The sequence below is a fragment of the Oxyura jamaicensis genome, chromosome 5 (assembly GCF_011077185.1).
Source record: "Oxyura jamaicensis isolate SHBP4307 breed ruddy duck chromosome 5, BPBGC_Ojam_1.0, whole genome shotgun sequence".
Classification (NCBI taxonomy): Eukaryota; Metazoa; Chordata; class Aves; order Anseriformes; family Anatidae; genus Oxyura; species Oxyura jamaicensis.
In genome coordinates, this window is record NC_048897.1 from 61,283,399 (window position 1) to 61,308,581 (window position 25,183).

General features: G+C 39.5%; 1 long non-coding RNA gene across 1 annotated transcript; it reads right to left on the reverse strand.

The window, feature by feature from the left end:
* Window positions 1-1,301: 1,301 nt before the first annotated feature.
* LOC118168546 lies at window positions 1,302-24,275 on the reverse strand. Its single transcript, XR_004751641.1, has 3 exons — window positions 24,201-24,275; window positions 15,544-16,286; window positions 1,302-1,507 (listed from the first exon to the last, which is right to left on the reverse strand). It is a non-coding gene; the product is annotated as an uncharacterized LOC118168546 (long non-coding RNA).
* Window positions 24,276-25,183: the final 908 nt, after the last annotated feature.

Consider the following 25,183-nt stretch of genomic DNA (forward strand, 5'->3'; position numbering starts at 1 on the left):
AAAAGATATGAAATGGTAAGAAATGGGGAAAAAAAAGTCCTTCCTGAGAAAGGCACTGCCTGCAGGCAGCACGCTCAGAAAGATGAGGAAACTGATGTCTCCTGCAGCTTGTACTCCATGTCCAGGCTAGCATAAAAAAGAGCAGTAGCTCTAGCACCACCACCTCTACCTCCTCAGAGCCCATTTCTGAGAAAAAGCAGTTTTCAGTGTTTTAAGTAAAGCCTGTCATATTACACCCTGGAAACACTGCCTGACCTAGCTCTTCAGAAAGGCCAAAGAAGATAACCCTACCGAGGCCAGGCATTTCTGGCCATGCTCAGCAGGCAAAAGCTTGATGCCTATGAAGCCTGAAAGTAAGGATGGTAGCTTCGGTATCTCCAGTTCAGGGTGACATGAAACAGAATTTCTAGAACTTTGAATTGGGCATATAAAATGTATTTAAATCCCCCTTTTTCTTTTTGCATATAGACCCCTCACTTTCAATTCACACGAGCATATTCAGCTGTAATAAATATGCATTAATACTCCGTATCAAAAGCTCCTTCTTCACCACGTAGATTCTTTGAAAGCAGAATCCACCCAATGTAACAATCATGCCTTTAGACTGCAGCACAGCAAGCTACCTTGTGGCTGATCCATCTGAGAGCCTTAGAGGTCACAGCTAACGGAGAATTCTTGGTATTTGCATTATGGTTTTTCCTTGCTTCAGCTGAAGGATCAAGAGATGCACTATGAAAGAAAACTCAGTATCTTGGGCAATGCTCTGAAGAAATCAAACGACTATTCTAGATGTTAAACTTCAGACTTCAGTATTAATTGGGGGATTATGTTTGTTGTTTATGAACAATCACTTCCCTTCTTTTTCTTCCTGTAGTTAGCATCCCACGCTGGCTACTTACACCATTTAGAGAAAATATGTGCAAAAATGTGGCTGCCTTACAAAAGATGCCTCCTCCTTGCCCCTAAATAATGCTGTCTCAAGATCCTACTTTTTTTCTGCCACATTCCTGCACAACTGCACATGCCATACCTGAAGAGAACAAACAGGAGACGTTACATGTTACGGAATTGGTATCTGGTCAAAACGGGTTTGCATTGGGCCAGTACTCACATGACAGCTGTACAGCGGACAGCTCACATTATATCCTAGTATTTATTTCTATCTTACCCTACGGTGCAATGTTTCACCAGACAGCAATTTTTCCTTGCATTAGGTAACACTCAGCATTGCCTTATTTACTCTCAATTCTACTCAACATTTACTTTGTTGTACATTTTTAAAATCAGGAATACTGTCTCTGTTTCAATTTCGGCACCAAGTTCTATGCCACTGTTTGTCACTGGTAGAGCTTTCTTGTGCTTCCCTGGTTTCATCCTGTTGACATGTAGCAGTAGGAATATTTGATTCTTCTTCTATACTGCATCGTTCACCAGTGCCCAGATTATTACTTCGTTCCTTCATCAACTCCAAGATACTACATCGTTTCTGGACAAAATGTGTTTCACCCTAGACATAACAGCATACTTTATGTTTGACTTCTACTCATCCACAAATTAAAATGTCTTTTAGATAGAACAGAATAGAGTAGTTCAATTGGAAGAGAATTATGGAGTGTGCTATGGCTGTCACTGGTTACCAGAAGAGACTGGCACCTCTGTCTCCACTTCCCGTCCTCATGAAGTTGTAGAGAGCAATGAGGTCACCTCTCAGCCTTCTTCTCGCCAGAGTAGACAACGCAGGTGTCCGCAGCCTCTACTGGCAGGAAATGCCTTCCAGCCTTTTTTTTTCTTAAACCAGCTCTGCTGCCCTCCTCTGGATGCTTTCAAGGACCTTAATACCCTTTTCATATCGTGGAGCCTTACCGTAGAAGGAGATCAAATTACTAAATTATGTTACAGAGAAAATGAAGGCATCCAGACAACACTCCTATTTTACTTAGCCTCATCTGCAGGTCTGGAAGAAACTGTTTTTGTTACACTGCTCAGGTTTCTGTTCCCTCAGCTCACACTAGATGTTCCAAAATAATTTTTGACTCCATCAGCCTTTCAGTAAAGCTGGCAATTACTTACCTGGAAGTCAGAGAGAAAGGCAAGTGCAGAGCATATGCAACGTTTCTATGCAACTCAGAAAACTAGAGTTGACCCGTTACTTATTTTTAACAGATAATAATATGTAAAAGTACCAATCTCCTGAAGATCTTAGAGCACTTCACTAACAGTAGGGATCTTTTTTCTAAAAGTACTGATAAATAGTTACCAGGCTGTTTGTTATCTGCACTGTACAGACTGGTAACTTGCAGCACGGAAAACAAAGACTTTCTGAGGTCCCACGGTTGATCCAAAAGAGGAAGGGGTCACAGACAAGAAATTTGCTCACAGTTCTTTCCCCCATCTTATTAGGCTAGTATTTTTAGTTCAAACTCCTGTTTGTCCTCTTTTATGTGATGACTGGTATTTATACAGTGTGTCCTTTGTTTGAAACAGGTGGCTATGAACATATACGTACCAAATGACCAAGGAAGAAACACACATATCCACTGGAAAGGTTTCAGTTTTTAAAAAACACCTCATCTTCTGCAGATGCAAATTTACACATGCAGTTATGATGTGTGGGGACTAGGGACACGTGTTTGACTCCCTCTTTTGCAAAACCAATTATGTAGCTGTGTAGGTGCAGTGACTTGCACCCACAAAATCCGAGGCCGAGTTTACGCCTTTCTGAAAGACCTGGGCCTTACAGAGCACAAGCTAATTGCATACCACAGACAGGAGAAGACGGCGATCATTTCCTGGCAATTTTTAAGAAAATGGGACCACGTAAGTTAAGTATCTGTGTTGCCTCATCTGAACACCTACTGGGTTTAATTCTTCAGCACCTGGTGCCAGCTGTGGGTAAGAGGAGGGACGGACTATATTGTTTCCATTTCTTTTGCTTCCATTTCAGCTTTTCTCTGCTCAATTCTTAGGAAGCAAACTTTAGCAGAAGGCAAGACAAAAATGCAGAGATGCCCAACTATTCATGGAATGGAACATACAATAACGTGTTTTCTCCATGAACACATCCAATATACTAGGAATACACAAAGTTTTGGCCTTATGAGCACCTTTGTTCTGTTCTTCTCATTAGTACACACACCAATTTGCAAACACTAAGGAGAAGGCCAGGCTGTAGTGCTCCAGTTAAAGAACAGTTCAGAGCATTAGTCTGGAGTATTTTAGATGCTCTATTAGAGGGCAAAAACCGAGCAGACAGCAGAATTGTCAAATTCTTGATTCATTTTCAGCCATTAAGAATCCAAGAAGCATAACAATGAAACAATTAAACCATTGCAAAGGTAAACAGAAAAGCCTTCAAGCGAGGTGCAGTGCACAGTAAATGGAAAAACGATGCTTAAAAATACTAGAAAAGCTTCTGATATGAGTCATGGGGGAAGTGGGCAGAGGCAAAGCAAAACCTTGATGCATACAGAAAGAAAGGTCTTAGAGCTGAAAAACAAAAACAAGACAACTACAGACAAGGCAAAACAGATCAACTATCTTGCCTGCCTTCCATTTTTTTTTCTACACAGAAAAAAACAACGGAGACAATACTTTTAATTTAGCTCGGAGAAATCTTGAGCACACATCAATTGTAAAATGAGATCCTGATCCAGAGAAATGGAAAATGTAAACAGAAGGTAACTAAGATGAAATAAACTGACAAGGACAGCCATAAACCAACAAGTAACTACAGATTATATAAACAAAAGGGGACTTGTACTAGAAGAATCTCATGGAGTGAATCAGGCAAGTGCTATTTATATAATTGAGATATGACAGCAGAACATATTATTTTGCTGGTAACAAAAATATTGAAGTGATCTCAAATTCCCTATTTTGTGCAGTTAAGGTGCATGTGCAAGATTAAATCCACTTGTGTTCTAAATATTTTAGTCCTTATCGTTCTTTTCAAATACCTGCTCTCCTAAAGCGCAGAAACCACGGCATCAAAACGATCCTCTCGTATGTCATCCAACCTGCACGTCATCACTTCAGTCAAGGGGAGAAAAAGCAGTGCTGTGCTCTAACCCCACTCAAGCCTTTGCTTCTAGGCAACTTTATACTGCGTATCGAGCCCAGGGCCCCAGCATCTTCCACAAGCTGTCTCACCACTAGGCTGCCACACAAAAGGGTCACATCTCTGCCAGTCTCTGAAAGGAAGCCACGATGTTCACTGCTTTCTGTCAGGAAACTCATCCGTTCTGTCTGCAGGCAGGGGAATCCAAATGCTGACTTCTCTACATCCCAATTTGCCTTGGCTGCAGCTCAGCTCCAAACCGCCCAGTGTCATGGCAGAGAGGTCAAAATGCACAAACACATCCAGCCCCACAGAGCTGAGAAAATTTAAGATGGGAAAGCGAGACGCCTCCTCCTTGCTGAAAGGGCTCTAAGCAGATTTCTTTTCAGAATCATGAGGCGTCCTGAGGCATTTCAGTCCTTCACTGGATCACATTTTTCAGGGCATCCTGTAACTTTGGAAGCATGCTTAAATAACTTGCACAACAGGAATGCACACATCTGCTTGTTGCTGAACCGGGGCTCCAAGTCAGGCACCAAAGGATCTGAGCTTTACACACTTCATTTGCTTGTAAAAGTCAACCTGTCCACAGAAGAAACTAGAAATCTCATAACACAGTATGCATGGATTTTATATTTAGGATCTTGTTTTCACCCTTCATTCAAGAAGACTCGTGTTATCTTTCACCAAAAAAAATCAGAGCAGTAAGACAGAATCCAAAGCCAGAGCAAACCTTCAACATGCTCAAAAGCTCTTCCTTGAGGAAAAAAAATTCAGCAAAGAGGGAAAAAACAACAACAAAAAAAAACATCATTACCTGAACAGAAGCACCATTTCCTGTGAAATCAGCCCTAAAAAATACTGAAGTCTTCTTCCGGGAAGCAAAGAAAAGGAGGTAGAGTATTCTTACAGTTAAACTATATCACGATCCATGCAATATATAGGATTATTCAGCATATATATAGCATATGTTATTAGGCAGAAAAAAAATGGAATAGAGCACGTTTTCAAAATCTGGCTTAATGAAGTAATTGGAAATTCCAGTTTCAAACCAAAATATGTGCATCCATAATAATATTTATTGGAAAACAAGATTTCCTTTGGTTTTTGATTTACTTTGCATTTCTTGAGTATTACCATATCACTGAGATACTCCTGCAGACTGCTTGCCTTTCTCAAAAACTTAAAAATACTCTGCTAGCCGGACAGCAGTTTGGCTTTTACTTTTTAGCAGACTTTAAAAGTTAAACATGTCTGGTAAAGTTTTAACTGCTACAGAGCTCAGAATAATCAAAACTAGTAACAGAATCGCATTAATTAGTATTACTGGTAAATAATTAATCATCAACCTTTTGCATAGCCCCCGGCCAAAACTATTCACGGTCTCAGACTGACAACACGTAAACCTCTAGAGGTAACCACAGACTTGAACTGAGCTTGGGGCCGTTTGTTTAGCCGTAAGTACATGGCAATATTTAAATGAAAAATTGTATTGTTTAAGTATTGTTCTGGAATATACAATTGCTGCACCTATGTTTGAGCTGACAGCTTTAATCATACAGAATGACTTGTGACTTCATACATTTTTGGTACAGATGGTAGGGACTTACTGGTGGGAGGCTGGTGACAAACGCATTTACTCCAGTGCAGAAGCTCACGTGTCACTTGGCACCAAGGGGTTAATTTTTTTGCACGCAGAATTCTCTACATGATAATGCACTTTCATGTTCCCCATCTGGCTATTGTAAAATCACAAAGGCTATGAAGGCACGAGCATGAAGCAGAAACTGGTGTCCTGATTTTCAATGGTAGCGAGAATCTGCAGCTCCCGCTGAAGGGGATGGAAGCCACAGGTGCTCAGGAGTTCTGAAAACCAGGCCGTAGCAAGACATCTTAACGAGCACTTGTTAAAGAATTCTGCATAGTGTAACCGATCACCTCAAGCCCCTTCTTCTTCTTTGTATACCACTATAAACATCTAAATTTTTATTAGAAATAGAAAAATATTTAATTACCACTTAGAAGACTGTAATATGTAATACATACGAAAACCATAAGCAGTATAGGTAAAGGCCGATAAGACGAGGGGGGGCTTCAATGAAACAACCAGATGCAAGGTACAAAACAGCAACGGAGACTCTCCTTCACAGTCTGCCCACTGAAGCTGTGGAATTCCTTGCCACAAGTCAATTTTTGAGTTTAAAAATATTTGGACAAATCAGTGGGAAAAAAATCGACTGAGCTTTATTACCACGCTCTCCTTTGATTCAGAAAACCCTGAGCTACAAGGACTGAAGACTGGTACAATCTTCCAATACTGAAAGATTTTCCTGTACCCTCTTCCTTGTGCATCTATCCTCAGTCATTGATGATGATGGGAGATGGGCTAGAAAGACCTTTGACTTAGCCCTGTCCAACCATTCTGATGTTCCTAGCTCCTTACACAACACAGACCATTTATGTAAATGAAGCAAAAACATTAATAAAAACAAATCAATAAATTGGAAACGCCAGAACTGAACAGAGACTGTGTTAAGCTTCAGACAGTCAGCAAAACTGCACCCGGACACTGCGCAGCCGTGGGCACCGCGCATGCACAGTACCAAGCAAATTCACGGAGCAGGTTCAGCCAAGTACCACCTGCAAACAGATCAGCTGCACCGTGTGTTCAGAGCAGCTTCAAAGCCTCTCATGTTGGAATACTGCTCACAGGCAGACAGATGGCTCAGCAGCCCAAGACTTAAAATGGCACTGGAAGTCAACTAACACGAATGTACGAATATTTGAGAGGGCAAAATCCTTCCTTGCGGTTTTATTGTAATAGAAAAGACGGGCTCGTCACATACATGGAAAGCTCAAAGCAGAAAGGAGATGGCTGTCTTCAAGATAATCAGTTTCATACACACATTCCCTCCATTTTAATTTAAAGCATAAAACAGCGCAACCGTTCCACCAGCCAGCTCTAAGTTCAATATCCTCACAGCAGTGCGTTCTGCAGCCCAGCCAGCTAGCTGGGAGCTCACAGGTTCCTCCAGCCCTGCAGTTCATTTACTTCAGAAGGGCCAGGTTTCCCTGTAGCTCAATCTTACGTTTTTAAATTAAAACCAAAACACAACAAACAAAAAAACTCCACGTTTATTATAGTAACAGAAGTGTTGTGAGAATGAATTAAGCCTAACCTAAATCCATATGTCCTTACCACATCAAAGTATATGGAAAGTCAGGTAAGGTTGGTTTGAGTAAGAAACATCATGTAAAAGATTTTTTTCTGGCTTATCAGAAGCCCAAGAAATACAACTAAAACATGGTGATGGGTTTGTGGGCTTTGGATATAGCCTCTACATGTCTCCTGTTGCTTAGTGCTGCATTATTTTGTCCAAAAAAGACTAGTGAGCCTCAACTGAGTTTATAACCATTACAAGAATTGAATAAACAGCCACAAGAAAAAAAATTTACCTCTTTCAATTCAAGCAATTAAATCCCAATCAGCTATCCTAAAAAAATAAATAAATAAATAAAAATAAAATAAAATAAAATAAAAAAATTGGATCAGCCACAAAAAGTGATAAACTCGGCTTCGACACCTTACCGTCTAAGACGTATGTTCACTTCTTAGTCTAAGATCAGGGTTGGGGTGGAAACAGGGGCAGCAGGGAGAGAAAAATCTCAATTTTCTTCAGACAGGACCTTCTGTGAAGCTATTTTATTCGCAATTGCAAGGGCGGGCATCCTGTCAATCACGAGCACATTTTAGTACACAAACCATAACCTTTTATTCCCTATTACCCGACGCCTGAGCACCTCCCGTTTTCTCACTGGCTGAGTACTACAGGTTCACAAGCTACTCGATGCTCCTCTATACGATCTATGTACAAGTTTTCTGTTTTTCAACCCTTTAATTTCTCCTTTCTTATGTTTTGAGATCCTGTGATCTTTGTTTTACTGTTCTCACACTGCTCATCCTGTTTTTCTCAAGCTTTTACCTTATTCTGGAACAGTGAGGCCTTCTACTGCCCACTTATCTACTTAGCGTTTCTCCTTATTATGACTACACAACTACCTTGGACTAAGGAAAATTCTCTACTGCAAAAACACAACTTCGTTTCTCACAATTCCCCAATCTTCTTTTCTTACTCCTATTGTTTTTGCACCTCTTCATATACCGCGCACTCTTGCATTTTTCCAACTTTAAGGTGCAATATTCTTCTTCGGATGTCACAGGGGATGACAGATACACAATGCCATTATTATTACAACACAAATAGTTGTTTGAGCCAATTCTATTCAGGTAACCATGAAGTTAGGTTCTCCCAAATGTTTCTAAATCCCCAGGAAGTGTCATCTTGAGTTACTCTGTGTAGGATCTTTTGTTTGTTTGTTTGTTTGTTTCCCAAATAGTTTTTATATTAGTCAAATTCGTCCCATTTGATCTACATATACAGGAGTCCTGAGAGATGACAAAGAGGACAGCCTGAGTATATAGTTCTTAAGAAAAGCATCTTTTGTCTCACACTGAGGTACTCCATTCCCTTTGTCCCTGTACAGCCATCCAAATAATATTTCATATGGTGAAAGTCCCACATCTTTTCTTGGTGCAGTTTGAATTCGGGGAAGTGCCAAAGGTAAGCACTTCGTCTGGGGAAGCTGAGTTTCCAAAACTTAGTCAATTGCTTCTTTACTGTCTGATCCGCTCCACCCTTCCAGAAGAAGAAGGGGGCCAAGGAGTGTGAAATTTCCACTTAATTCCCAGAGTCCACATTAGCCCTTGCACTGTTTCTGACATGAAGTGATTTTCTTGATCAGAGTCAATACTTTCAACAATTCCATACCTGGGAGATACTTGTTCTAAAATTCCTTTAGTTACTATGTTCGCAGTAGCAGATACTGAAGGGAAAGCTTCCACCCACCCTGACAAATGACCTACCAAGACTAGTAAGTATTTAAATCTACCTGCTCTAAGGAGTTCTGTAAAATCTACCTGTCATTTTGGAAGCGTTGAATTCCTGGTTCTCGCTCCCCTTGGGCTGAGTGCAGATGATTTTCCTGTTTACCTTTTGACATACTACACAACTCCTGCGTACTTGTTCAGCCGGAGTACATATATTCCTACACATACACATTGCCATAGCACAGCGTCACACGTTGCTTGAATTCCCCAGTGACCCTCTTGATGTCAAACAGTTAATATTTGCCTCATTAGCACTTTACTCAGCATTTCTCTCCCATCAGGGAGTATCTGTTATCCTTTGGACTTTGTGACTCCTAATTCCTTAAAATCCTCTTTCTTTTAAAACTTTTACTTCTTTTTAGTTTTGGGTAGGGGTAGCTCCAAAATTTGTTCTAGAACTTGCCCAAATAAATTGGTGGCCCTGTAAACCCCTGAGATAAAACTGTCCACCTGCATCGCTGCTTCTGCCCCATTTCAGAGTCTTTCCGCTCAAAGGCAAATATCTCTCTGCTCTCAGGGTCTGAGAGCACCCCATTAATAACACTGTTATTCCAGCCCCGAAATTTACTATTTGAATGCCCAATCTCATTATCAAATCCTTTCCCAACAAGTTAGTCCCTGCCTCGGGTGCATACAATAATTGCCCAGTGATTGTTCTATCCCTAGTCTCAGCACGGGGTCCCCAAAAAGTGGCACTGTTATCCCAGCCCCTACAAGCCCCATCGCATTTAGGGTTTCATTAGTTAATTTAAGCCTTGATACTTTACAGGCCAGTAGCAACCTAGCTGCCTCAGTGTATTGGGTTCAGAGGGGCTCCCACTGCAGCCCCCTCCGCTACCAGAACCTTGCCATGCGAACCCAATAGCCAATTTGGGAGTAATTCCAACCTCCAAAGGAGGTGTTACTGTTACCATACATGGATGATCTTTTGTTGTTAGGACAGGAGAAAACAGTTGTGAAGGAAGCCGCTAACAAGCTATTCAACTTTCTGGGAAAACAGGGCTTGAAAGTATTGGAAAATAAATTAAAATTCATAGAAAGAGAAGTCAAATATTGAGGCCATCTTGTGTCTGAGAGGGAATGAAGAATAAATCCAGAGAGGATTCAGGGAACGGTTGAGCTACTCCTTCTGTGTTTTGAGAGTAGAACTCAAAACATAATTCTATGCAAATAATTTATTTAGTGAAGTTACCTTCTTCTTTGATTTAAATAGCTACAAATAGGTGTATTAACTTATTGGAAGTATTTGCTGTGTATTTCTTGCGTATCAGGTGTGCACAAATGTGATATAAAAAAATCACATTAGATATAAAATCTAATAGAAATTTAATGTCTTGATTAATTTTGATTGAAAACAGATTACATGACATGGTTTTTCATTTGTGATGCGATTAGTAGAACAGATCAATATTTTCTTTCAAAGTATATTCTCCAATACACCTATGTAGTTGGTATTTCTGGTTAATACTTCTGGTGGTAAACAGTAATAGTCTCAGAAACCGAATACAAAGCAAGGTTAAACACTGAATTTGTTATTAACATAAGCTTTTTTAGGAATGCATTTGTTTTAGTTTCATAAATATTACCTTTTTTAAGAGTTGTCACATCAGTTGTTAAGACTACAACTGGCAAAAAGGAAGGAGATGATACAGGAGTAAACTGAATTTACAGACATTCTGATGCCCCATTTATTTAATTATTTTACTCAAGATAGCAAGAAAAAAAAAAGGTAAGAATGCAGTCAAGATACATTTTTATGAACCTATGTACACTTAAGGGTGTATGTTAAATTTTTCAGTAATTCCTGATATATGCGCTTTTTTATTATCCTATTTCTACCGGAACCTTAGTTTAGATTAAGCCAAATAAACATTCATACCATGAAGCTAAAAGGAGACAGCTTGATATGGTAACACAAGGCAACTAATTAAAAATTTTGTTTTTCCATACTTTTTTGTTTTCTTTTAGCACTAAAAGGTTATTATGTACTTCTGTATTTTTGTCTGAATTACACTTCTTTCGATTTACTGCCACCCAGTGAAGAAAAGCCCCTCCCTGCTCTGAGAAGAATCCAGCAGCTGCCCCACATTAGCTAAGGGCCAGTTTCGGCTGGCTGCAAAGGGGCCCACCACTGCCCAGAGCCAAGCCATGAGCACTGCAGTTTAAATCTACGAGAGCACATCCAAGAAAAGGAAATAAAATGCTGCACAACAGCAGCTGGGAGAGTGGAGTGAGAAACCTCCCTGCGGACACCAAGATCAGGCACCACGCACTGACTGCAGCCCCCACTCCCGGCACCCCCTGTGCCACTCAGAGCAGGGAAGAGAGTGGATGGGGGAAGGTGCCCCCAGCTTGTTTCTTTCTCACCGCTCCAGCCCGTCAGCAATAGGTAATAAATTTTATTAATCTTCCTACGCTAAGTCTGTTTTGCCCGTAACGATAAACGATAACTGTAGATAATTGTACCCCACTGAGGTACACTTGAGGAGCCCTTGAGGTACGCTTTTCCATTTACTGGGGAACTAGCTTTCTGAGAAGCCCTGCCTCCCCTGTTCTGAATTTGTAACCCCACTCTCTCCTCCTTCTTCCACTCCGGATACTCCTATTAGAAGTGGCCGGCCTGGCCACACTTAAAACATCTTCCCCAAGCCTGTCCCTGCTAGGATTTAGGCTGCAACACCGGTAGCTTTCCCTGTCTGCCACGCCTCTGTCTCCCTTCCTCTCCTTTCCATGCTGGGCCCTCTGTCTCCCCCTCTGCCCAGTGTGCTAGGAAACACCTTCATCCTACCCGCAGTGTTCACCCCATCCTCCCACCTTCTGGAGCTTTTTCTGCATATCTGGCCAGGCTTTAATCACAAAATGAACTTTAAAGAGCCCTTGGGCTACTGGGTCCTCAGGATTCATCCCCGAGTACTTTCTAATTCTGACCCCGAGTCTCTCATAGGATTTCTGTGTTGTGGGTTGTTATTTCCGCAGTTAGATCAGCAGATATTTCTGCTCTGTCAGAATTACTCTTGGTCTGGGGTGGGGGGGTGTTAGTTCTTTCCCATCCTTGCATAGCTGCCTGGCGAATCAGCCTGCCGCTGCCCCCAGTGCAACGTTAGGGTTATAGGGAGCACAACTTGATTCCTCCCCCAAAAACAGACCCTTATTGTCTACATATAAATTTCAAGCCTGAATTTTCACCAGACCCTTATTTTGGCCAAAATACTGAAGTTCCTTTTATTAGCTTTTTAGGCCAGACAATTGCACAATATCAAACCATTTTTTTAATTATATATATATATATATTTAATCTTTTTCCCTATTTTTTGTTGTTGTTGTTTTGTTTTTTCCAAATCCTTATCATTCTCTCCAAAGGGCTATCTTTAGGCACAGTCCCAGGGTCTCCAACCCCACCCTGCTGACTCCTGGAACCCTTAATCCCCAGCTCTTCCTGACGTGCTGCTGTGGACTTTACCACCCACAGGGTAGCACACGCCTTCACCTAGGATTAGGACAGAGTCAGGGTGTACTGCTGAGCACCTCACTTCACTGTGCTCGGGGTACCGTACACCTAAGGGCCCAAACCCCTGAGACTCTCTTTCACTCCTCTCCTCTTTCTTTCGCTTCATCCCTCTCCAGCCTGTGTAGCTACTGAAAAGGTACTCACCACATCCTACTGACGGATGCCTGTCTATATCAAATAAAAATATTCTGGGGTTTCTTTTGTAAGGCTTTAATTTTTAATTTTAAAGGAAAGTAAGTTTAATACCATAGTGCATTTCCCCCCAAATTTATAATCTCAAAGTATCTTTTAAAAAATTGTTGTTTTCTTGTATCCTGCAATTCTCCTTCCGCATCTCCTTCAGGACTTAAATCCACATGAAACTCAATTTAAAGAAAACTGGAAGAGTGCATTCACTTCAGGACATGGTACTGTAAGTACTGGCTGGTGACAATTCCTATTACCTTGTTATTCACAGATAGAACTACATTCTCCCCCAAATAAAGCAGTGACAAACAACAGATAACTCCGCTAAAGAAATCAAGTTAAGCAGGTGAAATATATCACATGGAACCTTGAAAATATGTGAAGAAATCTTCCATGCCTTTAAAAAGGAGCAAAAAGTAACACATCTTTGTAATGGGTTTCTTACTGCTGCAGTGCAGGAAGTGATTTATTAGGCACCCTAGACTTCTTTAGTTGCACAAAGGTTTTTGGGAACTCTTGCAGGGGCCAGAGTCTCTGAGCACACTCAGAAGAGTAAGCAAGAAATCCAATAGCAGAGATTGCACAGGAAAAAGAAGCCCCTGTTTCCTATTAGGCAGCAGCATGTGGCCTCATAGTCTCCAAGTATGACAGGCAGCAGGACTCAAGCTCGCCCACTCTATCAATGTGCTAATATACTTCTGTATTTTAATGGATTTTCTTTTTTGTCGGTTACTATTGTATATGTTTCTGTTAGTATATGTTAAAATAGAAATGAAATGGAAAGTATAAAGTAGACCTCAATTTAAATTACATATAAAAATCCATCACACTGACACTGCCCCATTATGCAGAGGCAACCCTGTGCATTAACATTCATGGAAACAGAGTTCATGAGTCACCTCAGGGCTTATGCTCCCCATATAGGTAGAGACTGAGCCCGTTGTGGCAATAATACCCTTGGTACCAAGATGGAGCATGCCATCTGCACTGCAAAAAGAGTTCTGGCAGCTAGCAAATTACCAGGGAGGCATTAGCTGTGGCCCAGAAGGGTCAAAGTTGTGATGGTAGCAATAATGGCTGTAAAAGCATCTTTAAGCCCATCAGAGGAGCACCAGAAGCACAAGCTACTGTTCAGGGCGGAAAGAAAATAAATTGCAAAAACAGAATTCAAATTGGAAGATGATCTTATGGCTTTTGTATTACTATTTTCAAATTAAGCAATAAAAAGGAGTGTGAATTATTCCATTAATTCATATGCAGTATTTTCATTCTCATGTAGACAACACAACAAGGGGGGAATTAATGTTACTTTGTTCTGACAATACTGTGATTATGAAATGCTAATTTTTAAAAATATTTATATTGCTAATTAAGAAAGAAGGTCTGAAGTTCTGAGCTCAAGCTGCAGTCAGCACAGTTCACTGCTCTGAATCTTACTAGTTCTGAGCTGTGAATTGTGCTGATTGCATGCACTGCTCTGGATTCTTATTAGCCAGTCAAACCATCCAATTTGTTGCCCAATTTATAATATATTATGTTTTATTATGGTGATGCAAACATTAATACCATGAAGTACAACAATAAAACTCATTCTGTATCAGCATAAAAAGTACACGCAGAGTTTAGAAATAAAAAAAATAACAAAGGCAATAGAACTATGAACACCTCGTCCTGCTGACACAAGGAGAAAACTGAGCTAATTGTATAGAAAAGAAACCGAGGAACCAAAATAAAGTAGGAAAAAAACAAAAACAAAAACAAAAAACAAACAAACAAACAAACAAACAAACAAACAAAAACATAAAAACCAGAGAGGAGGAAGTTAGGAAAGTGTATGCCTATGTCTGCATGCTCATGTACATTCTCAAGTTACAATAGAACTTGGCCATATACAACAAAGAGAATAGTAGTAATAATAGTAAGAGAATCACAGGACAGAAAATAATAACAACAAATGAAATGGCAAGAGGTAATGTTCTAAAACATTTGCATTAAAGCATCATCTGGAGGCAACTGACAGAAGAAAAAGACTGAAAGTGGGAATAAAATCATGCAAACACACTACGAATAAAAGTCCTGGCTCACAGCATGAGATTTTAGTTGCATAGTTCTCAATTTTAACTGCATCATAGGAACAGTTGCTTATGTACTTTGATACAATTTATTTCTAATTACTGGGCTACCTTTCGTGTTATTTAGCTAGTATGGGCAGAGTAAGATTTTTCAGGAAGGAATTACTATTCCGTAACTATGACAAACGTTACAAATTATGAAAGACTTCAATAAAAATTCACTTGTACTCCTACAAATGTAAAATTTCATTGCTTCCTCTAATAACAGCAGACTGATAAACATTCAAAGAACGCAAATAGGCTGTACAAGGAGACCTGGCAGCCCTTGAGCGTCTTGGTTAGAGTTACCACAGGCAGATGTGGAGAAGAAAAGCCCTTACCCTGATTGCATGGTTTGTGCAATCCACTTGAGGATTTGACCAATAATCTGTAAATCAATAACTTATTTCCCACATACACCTCCAGCCAGCATATGAAAAAGGCAAGCCTAGGCTCTCAGCTAGTTTTAGAGTTACACTGTCATATTCTGTAATATTATGTTATTTCAGGATTATTAAATGTTTCACGAATAAAAGCCAATTTTTAACACTGAGCTGTAGGTTTTACTTTCTTTTGCATTTAAATTTGTAATGTTTACATACAAGCAATTAGAGAGTTTGGACTTTTGCTAAGGTTTGGCACAAAGGTTTACTTTTTATTTCAAAGCAAAATTGTAAGTACTTGTATTATAAACGGCTCTGTATGTTTTATATTACTTCTACAATCTACTTACAGCATGTACGTAACGACACCTGTGCTCTAAACATCACGCTGTTGACTGTAGTCCTGGGCACTGATAATTTCAAGGGCTGCCAACCAAGCAGAAAAAATAATATTAATAATACAAAAAAAAAAACTTTTAAATGCTTAAACACAAAGCATGAAGAATGTGCTGATGTGGTATAATTTATTCCCATATGTAAAGAGGAACCAACAGCAGATGTTTAAATGAATAATGTACAGACCTTAACAATTCATGCTGATGTGTCCTCACTTTTATCATTTAGCTGTTAAGGGGGTGGTGACATTGTGACATTAGCTGTATGATTAAACTTTGTATTGTTTTTCCCCACAGTAAGTTATTAAAGGGGCATTCTTAAAATGCTGACTTAAGTACTGCAAGACACCATACAAACTTTTTCTTCTCCCAGAAATAAGAGTAGAACAAAAGAACACAGGGTTTTTGCAAGACACGACAGCCTCTGTTTGCACATTGGCTAGAATACATCATACAATAAATAAAATCAATGCCAAAATACTCTAAACATAAAAATAGCCAAATGGATTTATATCCTAGATTAAAAATTCACTAATCATAGTCTATTCACTAATCACTTAATATTGTTTCAGCTGTTCAAAAAGATGTTGTTTTGGGGCCATATTTTTATCTGCTACATCATGGGAGATATGGTCATGGGTTCAAAGCAAGAACCATGGCCTTCAGTTCCAGAATCAATGGAGATGATATATTTAGCCCTATGAAGGAAGAGAAAATAAAACCTTCATGCAACAGAAGAGCAGATTGGCAGAGACAATTTTATTTGGTGTTATCCCACCACACCAAAAAGCTTGGTTAATTGTCATTTCAGTTTTTAACGATTTAGGTAGACACCAAGCTTTAGATATCTATTTCTTACAATAAAGAAGTAAAAATGGGTTAACTGAATGATTTGGTAATACCACAGCTGGTAAAACAAGACTTTAAAAGAAGTTCTTACCATTAACACTTCCAAATTGCCCAAAACCTCCTTACCCAAATACCATCTCATTTGTAATCGACTGTTTTGAAAATATTTTAAACCAGCAGAACTTCATATTATTAACACCAGCGGAAAATTTACAAGTATTTAAGTTTATATTTGTATATAGAGATAACATATCCAAAATAAAATGACCGAACGTGAGAGCTGCTATGACTTACTATTAGTAAACCAGCCTGGTTAAACCATGAATTTCCACAAGTCTCAAATGCAAGGAGGGAGCATACAAGGAACACAAACAAGAACAACAGGGAAACATGAAGACAGCAGGGCAAAATCAGAAAGTAAAAACGAGGAGCAACTAGCAAGGAATATAGCTAAAAACTGAAACAATCTCTAACTCTATGAGTAGTAGGACGACAATGAATAAAGGGGCTGCTACTGTATTCAACCCAGAATGCTACTGATAGATGATGCTCAGAAGGCAAATGTATTTAATGTCTTTTAACATCAATCTTGACCAAAATGTCAACTGCAAGCAGGGGATAGCACAATCAATATCAGTGACAAAGGGGCAAGACCTCAGTCTTTTACAGAGAAGCAAAAGGTTAGCAAATACTTAGGTTGGAAATTTTAAAATCAGCCGTAACCGATAAAATTCATGCCAGAGTACTATAAAAACTGACAAGACTTTTCAAAGCTATTAGTGTTTCAAGAACTTTGCAGAAGGTGGGTGAAGTGCTTGAGAACTGAAAAAGGTAATCATGGTATCTATCTGTAACAAGGTGGAAATGCTGGCATCAAAGAATTACAGATGCATCCCATTAGTTTTAATTCCCAGGAAAATACTGGAAATAATAAGCATCTAGAAGAAAACAAAGAGCTAAGTAAGCCATTATGCACTTGTCAGTAACAAATCTCCTTACAGCATAAGTTGACAGGCTTCGGGGTTAGAGGAGGATCACTAAGTATCATCTCTCACTTTTAGTAGGGCTTTTGATGCCGTTTCATGCAACTTTTTTTCATTTTTTCATACTGCATGCATGAAAATACCACAGCAACAATGCACAAACGCTTATAAAATGTTTCTCAGAAAGAAGCTATTATTTGTTCATTGTCAAGGTGGAAAGCTGCATCAAAGGTATGTTTTGTAGGTGTCTGTCCTAGACAAGATACCTTTATAACTGATGACCTGGAAGATCTGAGAGAGAACAAGCTTATTAAATCTGAAGACGACATCAAGCCATGAATGACTGTAAGTATATTGAAAGACAAGCTCAGAATGCAAATAGATGGAGAACAGTTGGTTAGGCAACAGTTCCAGGACTGCAGTGAATCACAAGCTGAACAGGAGTTAACGGTTCTGGGCTAACCTGACAAAGGCTCTGAGAGGCAGGTTTAGTACCAGCCAGTCTGGTAGAAGCCCTCTTTGCGTACACCTGTCCTTACTGAGGGAGACGAAGGCCAACACTCCTCCCCTCTTCTGTCTTAGAAGTTTATTTAAACATGCTGGATGAAAAATAGGCTAGCTGTCTGATTCCCAGCTCCTACCTCTTATCCTTTTATGTGGACTTCAGGGTCCTTAAATAAATTGCAAAAGGACAGTCATCGCCTGTGTTTCATGCACAAGCAAAAGGCCTGCATTACATACAAAACAGCCCTTCCACTCAGCCCAGCGCTGGCAAGGCTTCAAACAGATGTGCTCAATTTTGGACACCCCTTTTTAACATAATAGCTACCAAATGGAGCATGGCAGGTAAATCACAAAGATCAGAAATGCAGGAAAGGACTGAGAAAATTCAAGGTTTTCAGTCTAAAGATCAACAGATGAAGGGAGAAGCGTGATAGCAGATTGCTGAAAGAAAGAAGGTGGCTACCTGTTCTTCATATCCATGACGGATAGAGTGAGACATAATAGTCTAAAAATACAGAGTGCTGTTCCACCTTTTTCCTCGGCCCCACACACAGGCTCCCACCACCTCCCTTAGGTCAGCTCGAGCAATTATGTGGCTGCAGGTGAGTCAACTGAAAACTTATAATGAAAAAAGTGATTAGATCATGGCCTGTAGGTGTAAGTTTAAGCTGACTGTCAAACTGAAGGTTCAGGGCAGACAGGAGGAAAAATTTCTAGGAGGATAATGAAGCATTGGAATTGACCACCTGGGAAGATTAGGGAGTCTCTATTACTGGAGGTCTTAGAGTACACTTTACACAAATATTCATCAGAAATGTCTCAAGTATAGCTGCTTCTTTCTTTGGACAGAGAAATAAATCAAGTAACTCAAGGTCCCTTCCAGTGTTGAGACTCTGTGTTTCTGTCATGATTAGTAAATCGGAAAGTAATTTCATCCCATGCAACCCGCTCACTTAAAGAAGTATTTAACACTGCTAGTATTTCATCAATCAAAATGTCAGGAGAACTAATTACCATCCGCCAAAGAAGATTTCTTTCTTGCTTCAGTCTGTTCTAAGCAAGCTGTGAAATGCATTGCCGGTACATACCACGGAGGAAAAAAACGTCATAGAAATAAAAAAATGACATAGATAATGGAGTGAAATGTATTATAGCATGCAGTATAGATCAGAAAGGGGTAAAAAGCCTTCTATTATTGAATACAAAGCATTCATTGTTTAAGTAGAAAAGAAAACACCTGAAAAACATACCTTTTGGATGGGTTATATATGTCCCCATTACCTTCTTTAATGTCTTTTTCAACACTTGTTTGAACATCAGCTAATAATCAGTGCCATACACTCAGAGACAGTGTTTGTCTGAAACTTTCTAAGAAAAAACTATTTTGTAACTTAATCTAATTGTTTAGATGGACATTCCTGAAAGTTTCTGCAGCACGTCAGAAGTTATAAATCAACTTTATATAATCGGGTGGTTCAGGTAGTGCTGTCAAAACCAGGCAGCAATAGAGGAGAAGTTGACCTTATAACAAAGGAATGTGTTACTTGCACTGAACTTACCTTTGCAATAATGTAAGATAGACTATGGGAGTTTGAAGACAACAACATGTAGAATGAAAATGCAAAGTGACGGTTGCCTGCATAGAGGTCATGATAAAGCTTATGAGAAAATAAGAGTAAGTTAGTTGTGCATATCACCTAGGAGATTGCAATGAATACCTGATAGGTTAGGGGTGCAGAGAGGAAAAAGGAAAAAAAAAAAAAAAAAACAGAAAAAAGGGAAAAAAAAAAGGCAGATAAGAAGCACCTGACATCAATGAACAGTACAGCATCACCAAGGAGCATCATTGGGACCCAAACCAATACGAGAACCTGGACTCCTCTACAGTAACATGCAAGATCTGATCTAAATCCTGCTTAACTGCTGCTTCTCTTTTTTGTAGCAGACAGAGTTAATTTCATGTAGCCTGTAGGTATTGATTACAAAGTTACTCCTTGCATGACACAGCATAGCACTGCTTGCTCTCTGTAGCATGATCAGCTGGAGCAGCTGTTTGTCCTCATTACGGGACCGCTCATTTATTTCCTTTATGAACCAGATAGTGAGTGGAGTGAGTATTGCCTCCATTGGCTGACCCAAGTGGCGAGTGGCAGCAGTCCTCAGCTGTTTTGTAACAGTTGTACCTCTTTTTCCTGCATGGAGTTCTTCTATCTTCCTGGTGCAGAAGGAAACTTGAAAACAACTAGCTACCTTCTGTTAAAAATGTCTCTTCAAATCTCTGATTACCTCTGGCCACCAGTGGTATCTCTGCAAAAATCACATGCACTTGTTTTGAGATTCTTTGGTCAGTAATGTCTGCTGCCAACTTTATCTGGGCTTGAAGTATCCATGAACCTTCCAAGAGGGGATTAAAGAATAGGACAACCTTAAATACTATTAAAGTTCTTTATCAATTAAGACTTTCAGAGGTTTTGAACGTCCATAACAGCAAGAGAAGGAACAAACATATCCCAGAGTTAATTTAAAATAAACTATTCCTTGTTTTCTTAGAGCCCCATTTGTCTACGGTCCACTTCACTGAACTGATGGAGGAAGACAATGCACAAGATCATACAACAGTCCAGGTTGGAAGGCCCTCAAAGATCCTCAGGACCAACCTTTCATGGAAAAAGGGAGTCTAGATGAGATTATTTAGCAACCTGTCCAAGTGCATCCTAAAGAGCTCCAGTGACTGGGACTCTGTCACATCTCTGGTGTGGTTGTTCCAGTGATCAGTTGTCCTCACTGTAAAAAAAATCTCTCTTATATCAAGATAGAACCATGGTGCAACTTACTTCTGTTGCCCCTTGTCTTTTCCATGTGACCTGGTGCAACCTGTTCCCTCTGGATCCTCAGAAGGCCTGATTTCTGTCAGACCACAGAGACAGACAGCACGAGCAATCTGCCAAGAACCCAGCAGCTGCACCATCCTGCAAACAGAACGTTAGTCTGTGGAATTTACTGCTCGGTATCACAGAATCACAGAATAGTCTAGGTTGGAAGAGACCTCCAAGATCACCGAGTCCAACCTCTGACCTAACACTAACAAGTCCTCCACTAAACCAGATCCCTAAGCTCTACATCTAAACGTCTTTTAAAGACCTCCAGGGATGGTGACTCCACCACTTCCCTGGGCAGCCCATTCCAGTGACTAACAACCCGTTCAGGAAAGAAGTTTTTCCTAATATCCAACCTAAACCTCCCCTGGCGCAACTTTAGCCCATTCCCCCTCGTCCTGTCACCAGGCACGTGGGAGAATAGACCAACCCCCACCTCGCTACAGCCTCCCTTCAAGTACCTGTAGGAAGCTATAAGGTTGCCCCTGAGCCTCCTCTTTTCCAGGCTGAACAACCCCACTCCCTCAGCCGCTCCTCGTAAGACTTGTTCTCCAGGCCCCTCACCAGCCTTGTTGCCCTTCTCTGGACTCGCTTGAGCACCTCCATGTCCTTCTTGTAGCGAGGGGCCCAAAACTGAACACAGTACTCGAGGTGCGCTGTAGGAGATACAGTTTCAGAAAACGGACACATCAGAAACAGATAGTGACATTCACATGTATATAATGCAGAATACAAACATAATGTAAATTCTTATAGTGGTGGACAATTTATTCCACTGAAGCTGCGTAAGATTTGATGAACTCTCCTAAAAGGTTGTTATCCTTTATAGCTGAACCTTTCTGTGACACTGACACTTTGGGTCTCTGACACAACCATATGGTATTAGAAATGGGGGCAATTTTAGCTAATATGACAATTCCTCTGAGAAAAGAAGGAGGAGGAACTTAGAAATATGACTTTTTATGGTCTGCAAGGAATCTAGCACGACTTAGCTCTTAAAAAGAATGAAGCACTGAACTTATCGATGTATATTGGAGTCCCACAGACAGACTGAAACATGCTGTCAATACCACCGCTTTGTACAGCTAAACCAAAGTCAGTCACCTAATAGGAAAAAAAATACAGTATTAAAACTAGAAATAAAGATGGGCTTTTTTTCCTTTTTTGGTCAATCACAGAAGTTACTGTTTGTAGTGAAAATGCTGAAGTCAGAGGAAAATTAGTACACATGAAACTTTCACATAAGGATCTTCAGTCTCTTCCTCCCCTGTTCTTCCAAGTTTGTGCCAACCACCACTAAAATTTATCCTGTAATTACTTTGCAGGACAATCTGCTCCACCAGCAACGCTTTTTGTTGTTGTTTTGATGTAACAGTCTTTTCTTGACATTCAAGCTCACATTAACTAAGAATCCTCCAAGGACACTAGATAAATGTGCTGACCACTTCACATTCTCGGTGAACAAAGCAGGTCAGAAATCCCAACTACAGCAAACTGATGGTGGGGACATACATTGCTGTGGGCAAGGAGGGACAGAGACAGAATTCAGAAGATGAAGATAAATAAAACTAAGTTGCTGATAAATCAGAGTGCTGCTTGTTAAGAGCTTGTTAAGTGAAAACCTGGACTGTCACATCAACACGGACAACTACAAAACTTAGGACTACTACAAAACAGGACTACAGCATGCTCTTGGTGGATCCGCTCCTCCTCACAGCTGTCAGGACACAGCAGCAGGAAAAACAAATGGCTGGAAACATGCTTCTATCATCTCCACCAGAATGAGATGATGCCTGGTGCAGCTGCTAACCCAACTAAGCAGCGTGCCTTCCTCCTCTGCCTTCAGGGGCAGCTTTTCAGAGCCAGTCACTCGGTAAGTCAGCAGCTTTGGCCCAATAAAATCAACATCTCTATTATATTGTACAAATATATTCATCCTTGTACATTAGACTGATTGGCTTCCACTGTCACTCAAGTTGGTCCTGAAGGAAAAGAGGATGAAAAATGATAATTTCACTTCCGGGAGGCAATTTTCTGTTTGTTGATCTGCTGGTCTGAATCAGACAAAGTATAATACCAACTCCAACATTCACCCAAAAAGTAGTGGCTAGAAAATCTGAACTAGAAATTTTTGCTTTGGTTTGAGATTACCCCCAAAATTTTATGCTGTATGCAGCTAGTGGGAGCAAATTAACTGAAGGGAAGGGCAAGGGAGAGAGAGAATGAACACTCATGTTTGGAAACTAGAGCCTTTTCTTCTTGTCCAGTTATAACACTGGAATTAATTGGGACAGACATCTATGTGTCCACCCTCTCCCAACTCTCAAAAAAATCTTTCGGGGAAATTAGAAGCAAGAGTTTACACAGTGGGCAAAATTTTAATTACAAAGGGTTTTTTTGCTGCACCTTGTCATTTTACCACGTCTTTTACTAATGTCTATGAGTGAGAAATACTTTCTCAAGTTTACGTTACAAAGGAATAATATGATTGCATTCTATCTTCACATCCCGTTAAGCACCACGTATTTGAGGTGAAAGTGAAATGAAATGGAGCCAAATTATGGTTGCCTCTAAAAGTTAACCACAAGGAGACAAAACTAAAAGCCTCTCTGTTTCAAACAACTGGCATGCCATAAGCAGCACAATATTTTTTGAAACCCTGGGGCCAAGCAAAGATTACTTAAAATATTTTAGTCATGCTGTACACCATGATGAAGTAAGTGAGGTTTGGTCACAAATGTAGTTTTTAGGCTTTCCAGAATATTACAATTCAGCCACTGAACCATTTTTTGCTAGCAGGAAAAAAAAAAAAAAAGTGGGGTAGGTGTGTTGTAATAGCTCCTATTCTTTTGTACCCATTTTTTGCAATAAAAAGAAGGTGTAAGTATGTGGTATATTATGCTTAGGTAGTAAATATTTATTAATATGCAAAAATTCCTGTAATATATTTGTATTTCAATCAAGAGCACAATCTAAATAGGCTTTTTTTCGTAAATTACTAACAGGCACATTAAATGACAATATTTGTAATTTAAGAATTAATTACATCTTACAGTGCCTACTGATTCCCTGTAGCCAACAGCTTTGTACTATTCTGATGTAAATCGGGATGAATATAGTACGGTTACTTATAGTAGTAAGGTTTTCTTTATTGTTTTGTTGTTTTGTTTGTTTTTTAATTGAGCTAGAAATACACATCATTTTACAAAAAGGAAAAAAAAATAACACCTTTTTCAGCTGCAGCACTTGGCTTCCAAATTTATTATTTTTTTTTCTCCTAAGAACACCATTTAGCAGCTCATTTCAAGAGCTTTTAATAGGTATCAAAGTCAAGTCTCCCAGTAATAACTGGATATTAAAACCAATCCTTTAAGCAGAACACCTACAATTGTCATCTTACCTTCACGTCTAATTTCATTTGCTTCACTGATGTCACTGCTTTTAACTAAAATGTTTTCCATTTTTAAATCTCTGTGAACAAGATCTGCCAAGAAAGTAAGAAATAAACTGTTACCAGTTGTGAAAAATATAGTCTGACAGAAATGTTTTAAACTTTTTTTGATTTAGTAATTTCTTTGAGCAATTCCAGTGCATTTTACTTGGAACTACTGGAAGCCTAACCAAAATCTCTCCCACCACATGACTCCAGGGAGCCATGTGAGTATTTCAGGTTTTCAAATCTCATTTCTACACACAATCCTGTAAAAAATGAGAAACTTAATATTGTTTCAATTTTGAAATCAGTAAATTACCTAGTATCATTTAACAAAAAAGCGGTATAATTATCACATTTGCACGTATTTTTTACCTTCGGTTCATTTGCATATTCAAAACCAGTAGATTTTTTTGCCCTTTTAATGACTACAGAGAATAGACTGAGCTCTAAACAAAGCCCCATTTCATAATCCTAAATACCTCTATGGGGAAAAGAAAAAAAGGTAAATAAAGGATTCCTACAAGTAGTATGCTATCAGAGAGAGACAAATAATTTCTGTATTACAAATAAATAAATCCAGAAGTATTCTCAATCCTACCCTATCCGCCTCTTCTAAATTTTTGGCTGGATAGGTTGACTCTGTTGTGGACTATGCAGAATTTTAACACTTTCTTGTGGTGGATGAAAATGCTGATGCTTACTGAATCCTAAACGCAACACATACTGTTAACAAGTATCAAAAGCATTCCAATTCTGCTTTTTTTCTTCCTGTAGTTAACTACTAAACTAAATATAATGCAAAGCAGTTGCAAGTTAAGAAATAATAACACGTGTTATTATCCACAGTTGGTACAGAAAGAAATACAAGAATACGATAGCAGTTAATGCAGTTACAGGAAAAATAAAGCTCTAAAAAAAAAGCATTCACGTAGTCTATGTTACTTTTT